Source organism: Molothrus aeneus, chromosome 4, assembly GCF_037042795.1.
Source record: "Molothrus aeneus isolate 106 chromosome 4, BPBGC_Maene_1.0, whole genome shotgun sequence".
Taxonomy (NCBI): domain Eukaryota; kingdom Metazoa; phylum Chordata; class Aves; order Passeriformes; family Icteridae; genus Molothrus; species Molothrus aeneus.
The window spans coordinates 18,004,159-18,024,382 of NC_089649.1; positions in this window are offsets into that span (position 1 = coordinate 18,004,159).

Sequence of the window (20,224 nt, forward strand, 5' to 3'; positions counted from 1 at the left end):
CCCCCCTTAATACTGTGCACAGGGTAGTCTGTCTCAAATCCAAACTCCTGTGTGCCACAGATGGTAAAGTTTTGCATGGACAGGGGATAAGAGAGTGGAAGAGAGATTAAATTTTGAGAACAATGAAAATAACCAAGGCTATTTAGTTTAGGAAGGAAGAGTATAAAAATGACCACACAAAATAATGAATAGTTCAGGGGAAAGAGATCTGGTATTCCTCCATAGTCAGTCCCAGCCCCATAACACAATTACAAGAGACAAGTTGATTACATTGACAGGCAGAAAATGTGAAATGAACAGAAGGGAAAGTGTTTTAAAGTAGCACATTATCAGTCCATGGAATTCAATGTCACAGGAAATTGTTGAGGAAAAGAATTTAACAGGATTTTAAGAGGGTTGAGTTATTTATATTGACAAGTAAAACTTTTATGCCTACATGAAGTTAAGTCAAGAGTGTAAGAGACTTTAACCCTTCAGACAGCAGGAAGCTGTGGGCAGGGGCTTGCAGAGAGGCATCAGGATGCACAAAGCGAAGGGGAATTCTCCTTCCTTGGAACTTCAGAGATGGCAGAGTGCCTGTCAGAGCAACCTTCACATTTACAGCATTTGGTGAGAAAGGAAGAGGAGAGAAGAGGGCACTCAGGCATTTGTGCAGATTTTGATTGTGGTCAGGATAACATGTAAGATCCATGTGAGTTCTTCCTAAAACACCAAACCTCCAGCAATATTTAATACACAGGCACCAGAATGCACTGGACATTGGCTGCTTGCTTGCAGAAGCTGGACAGCTGCTCATTTTAGTGCAGTCCCTCCCTGCTCTTTCCTCAAGCAGTGACCATGTGTGCTCAGCTAAAGCACTACTACAGCCCTCTACTACACACTATGAAGACTAGACACCTAGATTATCTTCTTTTCAAATGTTTTGCAGCTTTTTTCAGACCAGAAAACAATGGGAAAAGATAATGCAAGTATTGCACAGTGTCTCACATTCCCTTAATCCAAATGGAGCTACAATGAGCCGATGTGCAATACGTTATTACACAAATCATATGATACTTATTTGAATGGGGCATTTTAATAAGGAAGCATTTATAAGGAAACAACATTGTTGCTGCTAGAAGGTATGTGACTTATTGAATTTCAATGTTTGGGTATTTTTTTAAACCAGCTGAAACTAAGTACATTACCAAGCTTAGAAACCCTAGCAGGCAGTGCGGGTTGCACCATTAGCTGCCTAAACACCTTAGCACTGTGTTGTTTTGGTTCTCCAGAGTTATTTAAATGTCTAATTCCCAGTGAAACTGTTAGGATCAAAGGTGCCAGGTTCCCTACAGTGCAAGGATAATATTGTCAAGCCCAATAGGCATATTCACAGCATACACCCTCTTCCACATCTGATGCATCTCAAATTAATGTTTGTATTTCTCATATTGCTGTGAACTTAGGTGTGGATTTAACTCCCAGTGAAATCAGCAAGGCCTAAAATCAGACCTCAGGTTAAACACATGTGAATGGATTCTGAATGAGATGAGAGTATTGAGTTATGATGTTATGACATTACAGAGGGATAATGACCTAGGCAGTACCAACCAGAAGCTTGGTGGGTTTTCATTTCTGTTTCCAAATTGTTTGATGCATTGTCAAAATGTCCCTTTTAAGAGCTCTGGAGAAGCATATTTCCCTGGTTTTTCAAGAGATTGCTTTCATCAGTTCCTGCAGAGTTTCTCTAACTAAATCAGTGCCTCATTTTAATACATTTGACACAATAATGCTCTGCAGCTGCACACAGAAGGCACGGATAAACAGAGCAGTAAATTAACAGGCCTCTGAAAACTTCCCAGCTAAAATTCTTGTCAGATTTTCTTAGTTACCAAAAAAAAAAAAAAAAATAAGGTAAGAAAATCTCCAAAACCCTAATAAAACATCCATCAGTACTTTATCATGCATTTAAAATTCAGATCCAAGCAGGTCTTTTTTTATCCATTCTGACTTTCTCAACGGCATTTCATTGATATTTAACTCTTTGATACACATTTAAAGGGAAAGTTAACAAGAATTGGAACATTTCTGAATACCAAGGAAACAGCCCTCATACAATGCTTGTCTTTGTACCTACTTGCTGAATCCTCAGAAAAGAATTGTGGCATGTTAAACAATTAGAAACCACCTTCAGGTAAGATTGTGCCAAGGCTGAGGTTCCAACTAAAGTAATATCTTTAAATTTAAATGTCTTCTTTTATATCACTTGAACAATTATATTTCTGACCTGAACCCATCCACTGCCTTTGGTAAGCTGTTAAATATTTCCCCAGCCACTTCCCTGTAAGGTCTGACTTCCAAGTCTGAAGTCCATCAGGGTGACCAGTGCTGTGGCAAATCTGTATTACTGTAAGAACCTAATTTTTCTTCAATTTAGTTAAGAAATTGTGTGAGAAAACTTTTTTCCTATTTAAAATAGCTTTTAAGTTAAATGGAAACTTACACCAATTATATTTTTAATCAAAGCATATCAGATTTAATAGCAAAAGATATATATATCATATATATATATATCAATTACAATGGGCTATGAAAACCAAATAAATTGCTTTTGGTTGAGACTTTTGCAGAGGAAAAACATTACTTTCTAGCTATTTCAAAATTTGTTCCTGATCTAATAAGGAAAGTACAAAATAAATAAAAGCCAAGAGAATATAAAGTTTAGCCATTGATTATGCACATGCAGTTTCCTGACTGGAAGAAGGAATAAGCTGGGAGATGCATGTCAGATTCCTTTATGCACAAATTTGCCAAATATCACAAGGGGTGTAGTACACAAGCCTGTGTAAGAAACTTTGCCACTCTTGCAGAAAGCTGCAGCACTTTAATGCAACGTGCTAAATGAAATTTTATGCCCAGAAGATTCAGTTAACTTCTGAGCAATGTACTCTCAGCAATATTTAAAACTCACTCTGAAAGTCTGCAGCTGGCAGCTATTTTCCACTCACCAAATGTATTTCCTTTTTCCACATTTTAGGTAACTTTTTGCTTCCCCTCTCTACTCTGGTAGGTCATAGCATATGATTCTCTCTCCTCTCATTTCCTGACTTTTTCCTCCTGCTTCTCCTCCAGTTTTAGAAAAACACCTGCAGCTATCAACTGGCAACTTTCCTTCCCTTTCCTCTGGGGGATAACTGTTGCTTTGTCAGCCTTTTATTCTCAGGTACTGCTTGAGCTCAGGAGCCTATGCAATGCCCTGTAATAGGGCAATGTCTGGGACACATAATATGGAAGAATCACATGTTTTTACACCGTTGGTGCTACTGTGGTTCTTGCTCCTTTAGTGTGTGCTTTCATTCCTGTCTACATTGGTCATTTGTCTTCTGCTATAAAATAAAAGTTTATGAGGGCATAATGATAACAGTTCTCCATCCTTCCATGCATTTAAAGTCTCAATTTTCTTCCACTGTTCAGAGAGGAAAATGTGCAGCCTATGAGGTTTGGGGATAAATGCTTACCAGTACCTAAGATCCATAACTACCTGCCCTACCTATCCTGGCAGGGTCACTTTGGGCCTTTGTTCTGCAAAAGTAGGTAAATAGTGATTTGGGATCAGCCAGTTCAAAAAGTGATACCCTAGTTACTTTGTTTGAATATTAAACTTCTCATGAGATAATATTGAGGAATGGAGATTCATCTTAATATTCTTGCTCAGAGGCTCAGCTTGCAGACACTGTCCAGTAACTCAGCAACTGATGGATGTCAGAGATGCCAACACATTTCTGCCAAGCAGAATGCCCTGATGCATTCACTTGTTAATCAGGATATCCAAGCACTCCATGTATAGCCTGAGCATATTTATACTCTTTAGGTTGAAAGATGTTAGGTGAGTGTGCAAGATTAAACTTATGCATTATGCCTCTAAAATTCCTGTTTGGTTTTCCATTTTCCAAGGAAATGGATTCATGCAAATAAATGGGTTGTAAGGCTGGGATTTTCAGAAGCACTTAGCATTGGCCTGCATCAGCTATCTGAATTCCAGAGGGAGTCTGCTCCTGACATCAGTGCCAGCAGACTCATGACAGTGATGAGCACTTTGAAAGACTCCATCCCCACCAAACACACACACATTTATTCAAATTATTGTGCAAAGTTAAACTGAGTGTGCACGTAGCAGAAGCACTCAACACCCACAATTGGGACCAGCCTCTTTACAGAAATCAATTATCTTAAATAATAACTGTTCCTGCTACTGGAGTACTTAGATCCCTTTCTGACATAACATCCTACAGATTCTGCCTGAGCCATGGTTAAAGATAAGATATAATTCCTGGCTTCAGTGGCTCAGAATTGGACCCAGAAAAAAGACAGTGCATGACTCCAAAACAGACAAAGCCTGGCTGGAAACAAATCTGTCAAACTCAACACCTGCTGGCTCCTGTTCACTGAGCCAAGCTAAAACAGGGCTCTGGTGCAACTACCTGAGGAAATGAATAAAGATGTAAGCACATGGCAGTGTATCCATATGAATCTTTGGTCACTGCTTTTGTGTGCAGAGGTACAGAATGATTGCATGTCTTTGCCACAGGAATACAAGGGAACAACTCTGCACTCATCATAAGCCAGTAAAAATAATAGTCTGCTTATTCCCAAGATAGCATTGTCCACTTGTATTAGAATGCTTTTATTTCTTGATTTTTTTTAATTTTTTTTTTATTTTAGCTAAGAAAATTTTCTTCATTAGAGATCACATACAGACCATGCAGTATTTGAACTTCTTAAACTAGTCTGGCTCATTAGAAACTCATTCACTAGAAACTCCACCTAAATAACAGACTCAGAGTAAGAAAATACCTACAAATTCTCCTCTACGTGCAGAGATGATGAGTCTTTTCAAATCTTAGTATGAAAATTCTAATCTTTAGTTTCTTTTCCCTGTCCTCCTGCAATTTAAAAAAGAAAAAAATCTGAGTAAGAAAGATGCTAAAATGTGTTAGAGTGTGTTAGAAAAGAAAAAAAAAGAAAGACAGAATCTGACACTGGGGAATTTCTCAGCAGAAAGGTTGGTTATGTAAATCTAAGCTTAGAGAAACCAGTTCCTGGCTATTTCCCCATCTGCAGAATAACACACTTGCACTTTCATGTTCCTCACTGGGCTCTGTGGAACAGTTGGACCTTTGGCCCAACTCCAGAAACACATTTGAGCTCTCCTTTTGTCAAAGCAAGTTTGGAAATACTTCCATTTTCACTTTCATCCAGTAACAGGGGATTGTCAAGAAGTGAGGGAACCTCAGGGATCCGTGCAAGAGTCCCCAGTCAACACCTACAGTGTCCTGGTCTAGCTGAATCCCCAGTGCAGCTTGTTTGGTTTGAAGGATGTATCCTTAGTGCAGTTTCTATGTCCCACACCCTGGCCTCTTCCCAGATGCCCGTGTGGCACATCCCACAGTGCTGATGGAGCAGAGCCAGAGCAAGGTAACTGCAGCAGACACCAGCCCTGCACTGCTATTTCCAGCCCTACACGGTGGCAATCCAGCTCCTCTCTGAGAGAAGCAGTCCTTATTAATTTGGTGACATGTGCACATAAAAGTTCCGGATTCCTAAACAACTCCCCCAGTGCCTCCCCCACAAGCTGAATAATAACCATCTGGTGGAGCAATTTTTGTAAAGTACAGAGATGCCAGAATTTTTTTGGCAAGGTTTTAATCAAATTGAAGAAGGCAAGCCCACAAACAACAGACTCCTTCACTCCACAAGCCTGATCCATCCACAGACATTATCCCTCCTATGCTTTGGAGGAGTCTGGTGTCCTGTGGGGGAAAAAACACCACAGCATAAAATTGTTTTGTTAAAAATCATGCTTACTGAGGACAAGAATAAATGCCACAGATCCTTGTGTTTCTAGCTCCATTTTGATCAGTTTTATCAGCTTATCAGCTCCCTTTTTTTATCAGCTCCCTTTTTTTGATTCTGAAAACTTCTCAATCTTTTGCATGTTTTATGTCTGTGTGAAAATGTAATTGCCAAATACTCTCCAAGTTTTATTTCAGTTCTGATTTTCTGTAGTGCACTTGCTTTGCAAAGCTTCATTCCGTGAGGTTTTGGGTGAATATCAACTGTTCAGATTTGGAATTGGGACGTTTACATGCAAAGTCCTTCTTTGACAGAGTTTATTTCTCATGGCCATGAGAAAAAGCATCATTTTGATGCAGCTTGGACCGTGCTCTAGCAGTTGGAAAAGATGCATTGACTCTACAAAATGTCCACTGACTTTAAGGTCTTACACTTTAAAAATTGCCTCTGAGCAGCTCACATGTGGACTATTCTGACTCCTTTCCCAGGACAAAGTCTTTTATACTCTTTTATAGTCTTCTATAAGACAAAGTCTTATTATGTAGTCACCATTGCAAAGATTTTCATATGCTACCAAAACAACTTTGAGAGAGAAAATTCTACCATGCTCTGGAGCTACTAAGACCTCCAGAACTGCTCCTACACTTACACAGGCAGGTGTCTGGGGTTTCCTTCTGCTGCTACTTGCTCTTGAGCTGGAATGGGAATGCTGTGCTCCTGTATCTGAATGGACAGCACCTGTTTTCATCCTGTAAGGTCAGTGCTGTGAGGCTCCTGCCTGCAGACAGGCTCCACCCAAGAGCTGGAGCTGGGCTGCGTTCATGCAAAGGCAAAAGGCTCCTCCACACCAGGAATAATTCTCCTCTAGCGTGGACTGGGGGTTGGAGCAGTCATACATCTTCACTTCAGCTCCTCCCTCTGCAGGCAATATTTACACTGCCTCTGCTGAAGGATGGCAGGCAGGCAGCTGGATGAAAGCAATGGCTAGTCTTTAGTAATTGGCAGCATTTCAACAAATACAACTGCTAGAAAAGATGTTGTGTTTGGCTGAAAGGTCAAGCCCCTGCTATCTCTTTTTCTTGATTATCAAATTGCCAGAGTTTGCATTTCTGGGATTTTAATCTCTTCCTTACACAAGGGAAACAGTATTTCATTTAAGATAGAGGCCCTTCTTCAACACCTCTTCCACAGCAGGGTGTTGATTTCAATACCACATGTCAGAAATAATCAATCTGGTTTTATTTCAAGGTTAACTAGAGGAATTTTATTGCTTTTGAGTAGAGAATTAATGTTACAGAGCAGAAATAGCATATCCACTCAAAGCAAAAGTGCTTTGGCCTCTGGAGTTAATGGAGAGTCCTCAGCAATCTGTGACACATATTGCTAATCTTTTGCCTAAAATTAAAAGAATGTAGAAATAATTTCACACCTAAATCAACAAATGGGGTTGGCCCCTCTCTCCTTTTTTTTGCTCAGCTTTGGGAGATGTTTGCTCTGAGCAACTGGATTCAAAGCTTCTCTTAATATTTAACTTACATTTAAAACTTTGCAAGTAATTATGAAGTGTTTCAACAAGCCCAATGAGTTGGCTCATGATCTTATTTCCCTCATACAGTAGCTTCATAAAGCTCTATTTCTACAGGCAGGACCACAACTCTGATTTTGTACTCCTGCAAAAAATCAGTCTCATTTGCTGCTCAATCCCTTCCACCTTGTTCATGCCTAGGCCGCATTTCTGAGAGTGAAAGCAGAGAAACTTTTGTTTCAGTGCCTTATCTGAACCCCAGACAGAAAAACCACCTGCAATTTGTATTTTGTAAGTGCCACTTCTTCCCATTTCTGCCTCCACAATCACATCAGCATGGTGTCAGAAGGGAAGATTTTTTCCAGTAATGGGCCATCTGACAGACTTATCAGGAAACTCCAAGCACATCGTTAACATTTTCTACCAGAGAAGCCTTGACAATGTCTGTGCTCATTCATCTTTTCCTTCACCCCACACCCAATTCATCACCCTGAATACTCATTCTGCTGCACTGCTAAGCCCCTGATGAAAAACAGGGACAGCCCAGGTTGCTTCAGGAAAATGTCTTAAATCCATTTGTTACTTGAATGAAGAAAAGGATGTTTTGTTTGAGGAGCCAACAAGTGAGGGAACATTCCAGACACTCTGAAAGGAGTCACCAGTCTTTGGTTATGCAAGCTGAGAGCATCCCAGTGAAATCAAAAAAAGATCATCCTTGTCATCTGTTGTTGACATGCCTGACAAAGTGATACCTATATTTTCACAAACATCTAATGTGACAGAGGTTTTCAGAGAGAGATTTACTGTGACTGATCACAGAACAGGGTAAGAGATTTGTACTATTACAAATTTTCCTTCTCCTTTCCCATAATACAGCTGTATTTTCAATGTTAAGTGGAGCCAAGTGCTACTAAGGGAGCATCTGCCTTGCTAAATATAACAGCCCCAAGTGGTTGATGGCCTTTTGTATTGTACTGCTCATGGCTGTGTTTGCCTACTGTAAGTGATAAGGGTAAAAACCTAGGAAATATTAAGCATATAAGGTGAAGAGGGGGAGGGAGGGGGAAAGGTGTTTCATTAAAAGATCTTTTTTTTTAAATGAAGTATTTTTAGTGGAAGTGCTGAAGAACTAGATCTCCATGTGACAAGACAGTTTGGGACTTGGTTCATGTAACATCTGACGTTTATTTAAAAGATTCAGCCTATTTTATTTTTTTTTCTAGTAGTAGTAGTAGTAGTAGTAGTAGTAGTAGTCATAGTACTAATAGCATTTCAGTCTTTTGGTTTGTTCTTGTTCTGCTTTGGTTTGAAGTCAGTTGTATCCCTTTCTTAGTCTAATACCAAATCAGACATTCTCTATGTAAGTAAGTTCAGTCAAAATGCTTGGAGGGAAATCAGCAAAACCCACTTTCCTTCCTGCAGTGATATCTTTCTCGTCTTCACAGTCAGTCAAAGACTGAAAAGAACTTGTGTCCCAGAAAAGATGAAAGAATTTTATGTGTGCCATAATATTAATCATCCTTCTAATATTATAATAAGATTTGGAGAAATTCCCATAACACTGGATGACTTCTAAATGAATATGTTATTTTTCTTAATAAGAGCTTTCATAAAACATCATTCAGCCATTATCAAAAACTGAATACCTGTGCATGCTATGAATTTGGTCTGCTGCAAAACTGTTGGGTTTTATTGACTATATGATTGAAAAATGTAATTCTTTGCATAAGAAAACTTTAGTGTTCGGGGTTCTGATTTGGAGCTGGAGCTGTAGTGCTAAAAGAGAACTTCAGAGAAGAATTTCCTTTTTGGCTTTATGGAATCAGCAGAAACCAGGAGCCAAGCCCTGTTATGGTGGCTGGCATAATTTCTATGACAAAACAAAAGTTTCAAGCACTCCCTCAGAAGTTGGCTGAACCCCCGAGCTTAATTAGCAAAGTAATTGGTCTCTGGTTCAGATGGAAGAATTGTGGTATGGTCGGGATGCAGCATGGTATAGTTGACGTTTAAATCAGGTTTCCTAAATATGCACATTTAGTGTACTTAATTGACTGTAAAATAATTATTCTGTGCTGTATAATTATGTTGTGGCAGAGACCAAGGCTTCTAAACATCTCAAAGGCAAATGTTTACAGGCCCAGAATTAAGACATTATTCTCTCCTAAAATATACAGCAAAACAACAAAAGTGTTTTATCTCCACAACAAGGTCTTTGCATCAGACTTGAGGCTATATTTAATATTCTCTCATTGTTTTCTTCCTCTAATTTTCTACCCTTCCTCCTGCTATTTTAGTTTAGCAATACAGGTGTAAATAGACTTCAAACCATGGGTAGCAATGAGGATTAAAATCTCTGTATGACATCAGTGGCTTCAGCTAGAGTAGAATATCTAAATCTACTCAAGTGAGAATTTCAGGTGTTAAAAAATTAGTCACCTCCTTCAGCTTGGTGTTCAAAGTCGACGATGGGACAATATCTCTTTGAGTGCTGATCTGTGAACAGACCAGTATTAAAGAGGGAAATTTGTTTTCCTCCTATTTGAGAATTTTAGCTTAACCCTGGCTGGGGGAGAATGTTGCACTGTGAGGGTGTTCTCCCCTGAGGGAGAAAAGCCAGGTGGGAGCACTGAGCACAGTTGTATTTTGGGGGAAGAAAAAATGAAGGACCAACTAGAAACCTGACTTTCACAGCTGTCCCCCTCATCTAACACTGCTGTTGATTTTCAAAAGTATCATCAACACATAGCAGTGTTTCTTCTACATCCTACAGAGGTGTTGCCTCTATAAAAGGTTCATAAGGTCTTGCATCCTCTACCTGGATGCTTAGGGAGAAGCACATTGTGTGGAGCAGTTGTATTTTCAGCTTGCTTTCCAGAAACAGCAGGCACTAAGTCTTTCCAGCTGGAAATCCAGTAGTGTTTCCCAGCAGTCCCATTTATATGGACCACATCATTCTTCCTCCAAAGTTTTTTGGTGTGATTTGCAAGACCCACCTAAATAATGAGCCTCATGTAACTAATGAGCCTCGTGTTCTGCCCATCAGGAGAGGGTGAATTTGTGGAATTAGGGCTGCCTCTGCTTACCATGGGCACAGAGGAATCTGCATGCTATCATCATGTTAAGAGGATAAAAATAGTGGCTGGAGCAGTGGGAACTGCAGATGAGGCTGTGTTCTAGGTTAGCATTATTATGCTATCAACATGGGGCATTGAGCCCTGAAGCAGAGAACACATCTCTCCCTTTTCCAGGGAGTTAGATGTAGAAGTGCTGAAACTCTCTAAAACCCCTCAGGAACAGAAACATCTGGAACTCCACTAATAACAAGATGAGAGAACTGCAACATTGGCAACCTCTTTAAATAGACAAGGATTGACACAGCAGAGGAAAAACTGATTTATTCTTTTGATTAATAATAAATTCTGTTGCCCTTTCAGAAGGCATCTTTAATTCTTAATATTTATCACATATCTTAGATAATAGAATACCCCAAATATAGCCCATTAACTTTAAACACTGGAGGACATTAGCAGAATGGGCTTTTGTATGTGTAGAAAAAACGGGAGACAGATTTGATAAATTATTGGTCATGGAGAATTTGAGCAGCCCATCTTCTCCATTCTCAAATGCAATAAATTTTTTAAGATCAGAGTGTATGTCAAATGGAGTTCATAAAGTGGAAAATGACACTATTTACTTTCATCAAATAAAATGCTGTCAAAATTTATGGCTCTGCACCTCAGAAATCTCTCTGAATGATACTGTTATTTTGTGTAACACTTAAGCAACCCAAGCTAGCAGGGCTATAAACTAAGTGAAGCCACCAGAAGTTCTTAATAAATTAGATTTTAAAATCTTAAATTCATAAACTGAAAGAATACTCCCAAGTTTTTGACTGCTATGTAAGGGGAAATATTGCAAGCTTATAATCAGCAGAGATGGGAATGTCATCTGAAATCAGCTGAGAAACCTGACCTGTGTCTTGACCATCATACACCTTGAAATGAGATATAGTGGCTTTAACAATCTTAACATGCAGATAACCACATGTAACGGCAATAAAAATGGTCCTGATCCAGTTTTGCCAACGTGGTATTTAATTGCACAGTGTCAGCTGGCTTTCTTGAATGTCGATACAGAAATCACAAGAACAGTAGCATGTACTGCATCCCTGTTTCAACTGCACTGAGGCAAATTGGGCTGTGAATCCCCAGTCTCATATTTCCAACTAAAATGATCATTATTATTGTGATTATTTGGACAGTCATCTTGATCCACCACAAAACTATTTTTTGTGCTTTTTTCTACTCTCCCCAGTGTAAGGAGTTCACAATTGCCTGTCTCAAACACTCTCAAGATCACAAATTACTGCTGTGGCAAAGTGTGTCAAGCAAAGATCACCTGGAGTTATGGGACAGATGCAGTGGATATCTGAGACCACCAAAGCTGCCTCCCCTCTTCCCCCTTCTTTCCCCTGACCCAAATATGCCTCCATGGATTCCTAGAACTTTTACTGGCCATCTGATGGGAGCTTGAGATAAGAGATAAGATAAAGGTGGTACTATTGTCCGAGTCTTATCTCAGACCTAGGAGGAGGTAAACAAAGCTGGGTGTACACTAATAATGGATACAAAGAATCCTCAGGGAAAGACAACTCAGCAACTGTGCTGAAATCAGCTAATTCCAGCAGGAGGAGAACACAACAAGAGGAACCCACTGACACAAAAGAAGAAAATGACTGAGCACGGGATTAGCTAACATTAGAAGCAAGTGAATCATTCAAACAATAGATTAAGCAGCCAATGAGGATTAACTCCTCTGTGTGCTAATATAAAAATTGTGACGTTTACAATGACCTTGGGACCCACATCACCTCTGAAGTCTGGAAATGGATACATCTACTGCAGGTATGTTTTGGAATGAGGCTTGGATGCTCTTATAATAGTAGAAGCTGTGAAATAACTCCCTTGTAATAGGGACAAGGCACTTATCCTCTGCATCTATCCACAGATCCCCTTGTTGCTTTGATTGGAAGAATCCAGCTTGAATAGAGGTTCATCTAGTTAAAAATCTGAGGTATAGAATTAATACCTTTGTCAGTAATATTCTGATTTCCTTTGATAGATGCAGCAGCTTGGTAAAACATCAGTAGACGTCTCAGTTAAAAATTTGTGCCCTGTATCAGAAGGATAACTTAAAAACAGTCATCCATACTTGTGAGGAGTTCAGCTACAAAGACAGTCAATGTTCTTTGATGTTTCTTCTATAAAGTAAAGCACTGAGCAGCTGGAAATCCTTAAAGGGCTAAATGGTGACTTGGCTGGGTTTTTTCCTACCTGACTCTGACTGTATCTCCCATTTCTTTCCTCCAGTCTGTAGTAAGAGCATTTACCCATTAAGTCAGCAAAAAGCATCAGGCTGGGTTCTGTGACCTGACCTCCCCTCCAGTAATGTATGTTGAACTGCTACAAGCCCAGAAATGGAACACCACTTGGCCAAGAGGCAACAGAAGGGGGACAGTGCAACTTGCATGAATGCAACAACTTTCAGTACAGAGCCTCCTGCAGCAATAGCTTCCCTTGATGTTAAACATGAACCAAAGCCAAGTTAGGAAACACTGGGGTTTTTTTCCTTCCTCTTAAAACAGTTTGGACTGAGGCCCATTTTCTTTTTCCATGCTCTAGCTAGGAATTCTCAGTTAGCATTCCTGCTAGAGGAAATCTAATACCTGCACTTCCTACTGCTGAGGAGTCTGGGCAGAGATGAGCCCCAAGCTCAACCCCCACATAAACACACAAATTCATCTTTAAACTCCCTCTCTAATTTGAGTGGTAATCAGCGTGGGTAGTCACCATCTGATAATTATCTGGCATTGAGATGTTGTTAGCCAGATTTCTCCCATTTCAAGACGCTTTATAGAGTTGCTTGATGACAGGAGAAGGACAAGAGCCAATCGTGAGCCCCAGAGTGCACAGCATTCCCTCTCCAAGGAGTCTGACATTGTCAGCAACGCAACAGGGTGCGGAATCTCGAGTGTGAGCAAATGAGGTCGGGTCCAGAAAATGTGGGCCTGTGTGATCCAACAGCTTACACGTTACACCAAACAGATTGCTGCCATTAATATTTATACAGGGAAACTTGAGATCTGGGACTCAAGAAAGGACAGCAAGTTTATAATAAATCACTACGCTGTTTATAGTTCTGCAACAGAAAAGTAAATGAAACGTCTCCTTTCCACGCACGATCTTTGACAATGATTATACTTAAGAATGAACATCCTAGGAGCCTTTGTAAACTAATGCCATGCAGTAAGGACTTTTCTGTTTCATGTTGGGATTAAGAGTCAGCTTTCTGTGGTGAACCTTCTCAGCAGCACTTGAGACTGAGACAGGGGAAGACTCAAAGCCTAATTTATCAGACTCTGATCATGAGAAGAAATTTAAGATGCAGAGAGTTGTTAGCTAGACCTGTCCATAGATACTGTCATAATGTGCTTCATGCCCTCCCTTCAGTAACTGACAGGAGTGTTTAATATAACCTCTTATTTCTCAAAATCAAAGCCATCCATGCTGAAATTAGTCTTTTTGCCCCGTGAAAGCCCTGGCACAGAACAGGAACAGAAGAATGCTGTCACAGGTATATATAATACCCCTTGCTCAGCTGATGCTTGTCCTCATCCACACAGTTCACCAACAGACCTATGGAGCAAACATTTCCTTCTTTTTTGTAAGTCCAGGGTGTTCTCATCTGTACTTCACAAAATGTAAAACTGTATCTTTTCATCTTATTAGTATATTGCATGAAATTATTTTTGCAATTATCAGATGTTTCAGATTCACTCTGACATTTAATCAACTACAAACGCAGCTTATTGCTTGATGTGTTCAAGTGCCATGAACATTATCCCTTAAATAGAACATGTTTTGTTTTATGGTTTAATTAGTTACTGCTAAAAGACATTATCTTATTGCATTCATGCTTGTCTAGATTTTCTATTTGCTGTAATTGGCAGATAAAATACAGGTATAGAGTATTAGCAGAAATCAAGTGTGTATAATTTCATGTATTCTAAACATTAGCAAATAAAGATGTTTCTGAAGGTAATGAAAGAGTATGAACAGGTTTAGAAGAACTTGGCAGGCTCTAATGTTATTTTAGAGCACAAAGATGGAGGCAAAGCAAAGCGCATTTTGATGGTTTTGTTTTTTTTAAACCCAGCAAGGCAACTGTTCAGAAGTACAATGTGTTGGCACCCACTCCATTTCTCAAATTCCTATGAAGATGTGTGAAATGGAGATACTCTGCTCTTGTTTCAGTGAGGGACCACAGTAGGTGGGATTCTCTGCAGTGTTTTTCTGGTTCTATCTCAATCTGCTCCAGCCAGCTTCAGGAGAGGTCTCAGGCTTCAATAGCCCTGTCCATCAAAGTGGCTGTGTGTTTGTTGCTACCTCAGCAGTGTGTACAGCTTGCAACTGCATGATCACACTCACCAGGCATGGTAAAGCTGGGAATGCAAACACTGATCTTCTCTCCTTATGCTAGAGGTGATGATGTCTCCATTCCTATAGTTCCTACATGTTGTACTTAAATACAATTGCAGCTTAGCCCAGCTGGTCAAAGTGGAGCACAGACTTGTTCTGCTTAGCTCACTTGTCCTCTGTACTGCAGCCATAGGGGAGTCCGTGGTCTCTTTGTCATCCTTGCAGAAGGCAGTTTAAAATAAGCTGGTTTTCAGTAAACTAAATTCATATGACAGTGACCCACATCTCCACTGGAAAATCTAGATGTAATGAAACTCAGAGATAGAGGAAAACCAATTCTAGATGGGCCTCTTTGAGAATTTCTATCCCTAGAAACTGTTATAACCAGAAGTGCTTTCTGGAATACAACAGTGTGGTGGATGCCTGAAACTTGCTGCAACTGCAGTGCATTAATAAAGTTTAGGATATCAATTCAGCAAACGTGCATTGAGACTTGAAGGATGTAGATGTATTCTTCATCACTGAAGTCTGAAAATACAGCTGGGCAAATTCTTTTCAGAAGATAAAAAGCTCAAAAATGTGATTTCATGAATTTTTGGGCTGAAGTTGACAAAATGTTTTGAGGAAAAAATTGTAGGCTGTAACATCAAAGTACTTCAATGTTTTCTTAAGTAGAGTTTTCCACTTTTTACTTGGGAGTGCTGTTCATAATTCAAAATGGGGAAAAAATCAACAATCTGAAGCCCTAGGAGAACTCATTTACTTTAAAGCTTGCCAACATGTTATGAATACACTCTACTCTTTCCTTTTGGATTTTTGGTTTAATAAAAGTTTGTTTTCTATCTGCCCAAACCAACACTTTCTTTTCTATTTCATCATCACCACCACCACATTATTTCACTCTCTATTATCTTTTTTCATTCATTTCCACTGTCTTCATGTTGCAGCCAGGACATAGTAGAGTTTCAAAGCCTGTCAAGTCACATATAAAAGTCAAATATGCTAATGCTAACATTAATAATTTTAAGACATTTGCAGGCAGGATTAAAATTCAGCAATTTCTTTGACAGAGGAAAAAAGGCTGATCAATCCCCGCAGCCAAGCTTAGACCATGAGCTTTTTTTAGGGGATTTTACTCAGCAATATTCTCTTGCACAGGCAGGCTGGAGACATTCCTAGCACTGATTTCCTCTCTGTCCCTTTCCTCCCCCAGCTTCCTCCCAGCTCACATCACAGCTCGTGTCTGGCTGCAGCGGCCACGTTCTTGTAGGGCCACGTTTGTCACTCACTGCCCGCCTACTGGACTCGCTTCTGTAGTCACAACTGAGTTATTAATTAGAGTTATCTACAACTACTGAGTTATTAATTAGAGTCATCTGGGGAGGCACAACTCATCACTGCTCCCTGTTCTGGGAATTCACTGGAAAATAACATCCGTAACCAGACCTTCCAGAACAGGCATGGTACTTGAACGGTAATCCTTGCCTACATTTTTCTCTCCCACAGGCATGCTGTTGACCTTCAAAATCTGGATTATTTATCTCATATTATTTACTAGTTCTGCATGCTGTTGATTTTGTTTTGTAGGAGAATTCTCTTTGACCTATCATTGTAGCTCTGATGTAGGAAATACCTTTTTTCCCCCTTCCAAACAGGAAAAAAAATCAGATGATGATGTTTGAGAGCTTAATGAAGTAATTAAAAAAATCTTTAAATAAATACATTTTAAGACTCTGCAAAAAGAAAAAGAGAATAAAAAGAAATGAAGACTCCATTAATTGGAATACTCTAATTCGAAATATATTACTCCTGCAGATGTTGACAAACCGTATTGTAGACAAAATTAGCCAATTTATTACCCACATTATAATAATCAAGGATTACAAGGTTAAGGGTGTGAAATCCCTTACAATCTCTGTTGTGTTCCAGGGTATATTTATTTCTATTATTAAATCTCAGAACCAAAATGTACTGAGCTTATTAAATCCTACTAAATAAACTGCATAAGGATAAAGAGGAGATGTGCTAGACAATAAGAAACACTAATATCTCTTTCCAGGTCTTTCAGACCTTTCATACAACTCTCCTTATTTGTGTTTTAATGAGAAGATTTTCTCCTTATGAGATTTGTGCAGGATCAATGTCCTGCATAGGAAGCAATGCCATGGAAAGTACTCATGTTCCTGATGCAAATGTATTTTTTCTCCTATCACCAGAATACTTTTTTTTCTGTAATGAATTGATACTTGTGCTGTGGTACTTATCTAGTGGCACATATTCATTTCAATGCTTTCATTGTATGACATGACTCAAATTTCCAGGAGCATCTATTGGACCCCCAAACCATAGAAAGGGGTTTCATGAGGCACTTTGCAGAAGATCCTCAGAGGTTCTACCACAATTTTAAGTGATTCTGGAAATCCCTAAGCCCCAAATTGACCACACTTTCTCTACTTCACCACACAAGAAGTCTCTTGAGTCTCAACAGCCACATGGTCACAGCAGGCTTATTCTTGTATGCATCTTATTTGGAAAACATCTTTATTAGCAAAAACTTACTTGTGCAGATGTTCAGAGATACCAGATATCAGAAACTCTGAATATCACTGCAACCAATGGCCCATGAATACATAGAGACCCCCTTTCTGCCTTCTTGCTTTCAATTTCCTTTGACACTGTATAGAGTGAATTTCATCAATACCCTCAGAAAGTCCCAATGGTGAAGCCACAGGCTTTAAACCATAAAACACTTCCAGTCTAGTGTCATTTACACAACTTCACCAAAGGCTTCTTCTGCTGATTAACTAGTTTATCACTTAATAGACCACAAAAGTCTGTAATAAAATGCTCTCCTGGCAATTATTATAATTAGGCATACCTGTCATTTTAAATCTGATTCTGCATGCATCTCCAGAGATTTAATAATTCAAGGTAGATCACCAAGTAGCTGGTTGAGTTAATTATTTGAATAATCTACAATTCAGACACTTAATATTATACCTACATATTCCCATGTGTGCCTGCATTTTCTGCTCATGTCTGCAGAAGTTTGGCAATGCTGAAGGGAAGCTTTGCTGTGGGTTGTAACAGTACAAGATAAGGGCGTTGTTAATCCTTTGCTGCTGCGGATTCTTCTGTCCCCAGATGAAATGGGTTGGCATGAAGAGTCATGAGGATCTGGGCAGTCAGACCAAGGCACAAAATCAAGAGCTGAGACACTTAAGCTATGTAAAGTTGAAAAAACAAGTTTAATCTCGACTTGTCACTTCTAGAGCTGCATGGTGGTTTGGCCCTGGCTGGATGCCAGGTGCCCACCAAAGCTGCTCTTTCACTCTCCCTCTTCAAATAGATGAAGAGAAATTTTTAAAAAATCTCGTGGGTCAGGAAAAGGAGATCTGGTGGACTTGGGGGAAAGCTGCTGGCAGCTTCCCAGAGAACCTATCCCTGTAACCCTGCCCCACCACTGCAAAAAACTTATCAAGCAAACCCAATAAACAGTGAAAATAAAAGGAGCCTGTGTCTTAGTTGCAAGTCCTAAGGACAAATCCAAGATCCCTTAGGTTTCAAGCAAGAATTTTTCAGTCTAGTGGTAGAAACTGGAATTAAAATGTGCTCAGAAGTGTATGAGAGCAACCACTTAAAGCATTTAAAGTGAGACGATCACTGTAACTCCCTTATTTAATGGTTCCCACTCTAATACCTCCTTTTAGGGAGGAGAATTGATGGCCTATACCATTTAACTTAACAAACATATGCACCACTCAGTCTGCTGAAGGAAGAAATGACCCAAATGCCCACAAAGTCTATTTTTTTTTTTCTGAGAAAACATGGATGGGGGAATAGCGCTTGAAGATGAAGGACATGAAGGCCACAGAGATTTTTGGCTGTTACAAATCAGGAATATGCTGCCCTGGCAGACCTGGCACAGGCTCTGCTATGACTCAACTACTGCTAGAGTTGAGCAGTGTCAAAAACACTGAAAGAGCTATTGGTAGTTTCAGTTGAAAACTTCAGTGTCCTTCCTATTCCTCACTCTTCTTCCTCCTCTTACTTATGGGAGAATCAGACCCACCCTTCCCTCCAGAGAAGGGAAGGGACATTAGGAACAGGCAAGGCAGCCTCTGAACTGTAACAAGAAGGTCCAAGATAGCAGTGGGAAAATGAATCCCAAGAAGTGAAGGGAACAAATAAGAATGCAAATCTATTCAAGAAATGAAAACAATAGTCCTCATGATCTCTGTTGAGGGGGAAGAGGACAGCTGACCTGTGATCTGTAAATTCTAGAGGTCATTGCTTATCCTTAATCTTCCCTTTCTTTAAGAATTTCCAAAATAAGATATGAAAGAAGACTGCAGCTTTCTCCCACATAATAAAGGTAGTAAAACACGATATTCATAAAGGTCACTGTGCCTTAGCAGAGGAGGAGGGATGGATTTCTATTACTGGATTTCTCTCTTCTGTCTGCTTTTGTATGAATCACATGCTGACGTAATTTGAACTTAGAGGACACTTGATAAAAAGATAAAACATTTGTTTATCCCACAGTGCTTGCAGACTACACTGACAGAGGCACTGCTATTTACAGAGAGGTGGGTGATGCAATCCACCTCTGCAGATTCCAGGAAGTGCTCAGGAACTTGGAAGGGGTTGGGAGCATCATGAGACTCTCCCCTCCTTTGAACCTCTTGCAGTTGGGAGCAAACAAGTCTGCCACAGCCTGGTGTGCACCCTTCCTGATCTGCACCAACAGGGAGGGCAAGGGCTAACCTGGGAAACTGCAGAGGGCTCATCCCATCCTCAGGTTGTTTACATGTGTCCTTTGCAATGTGACTAATCCTGGAGAAAGCAAGTGCCTGTAAGAGCCCAGCCCTTCCTCACTACAGAGCAAAAAGACCGTCTTTTAAGTTGCCATATGTGAAGCTGTATTTTTTAACAAGTGTCTGGCATAAGATTTTTCCAAGTGGTGATGTGCAGCAGGCAGTTCATTAAGATGTATCTTCATCTAATTGAGTGTTTTTCCACTTACAGTATCATTTGGCCAAAAGCCAAATGAGAACTTATGAGGTAAGGTACGTGTCGTGTTCAGCACATCCCAAATCCTGCAATACACCCACAGAACTCCAGACTGCAGAGATTGATACGAGCCTGGGAGATGGCCTCAGTCTGAATTGTGATGATCTGCATTTTCATTGCCACCTGATGCACTCCTGAGGCTGCAGTCACACGGCTCCCATCAAAGGAAATGTAAATTTATTTTGTGTCGATAGTAGTAGATAAGAATAATACACATAGCATCTTCTATTGAAACCATATGTAAAATCAGGTTCACATTTTAATAAAAATGTACATCTCTAAGGAGAAATATGAACAGTAAAGGTATTGTTTAGCA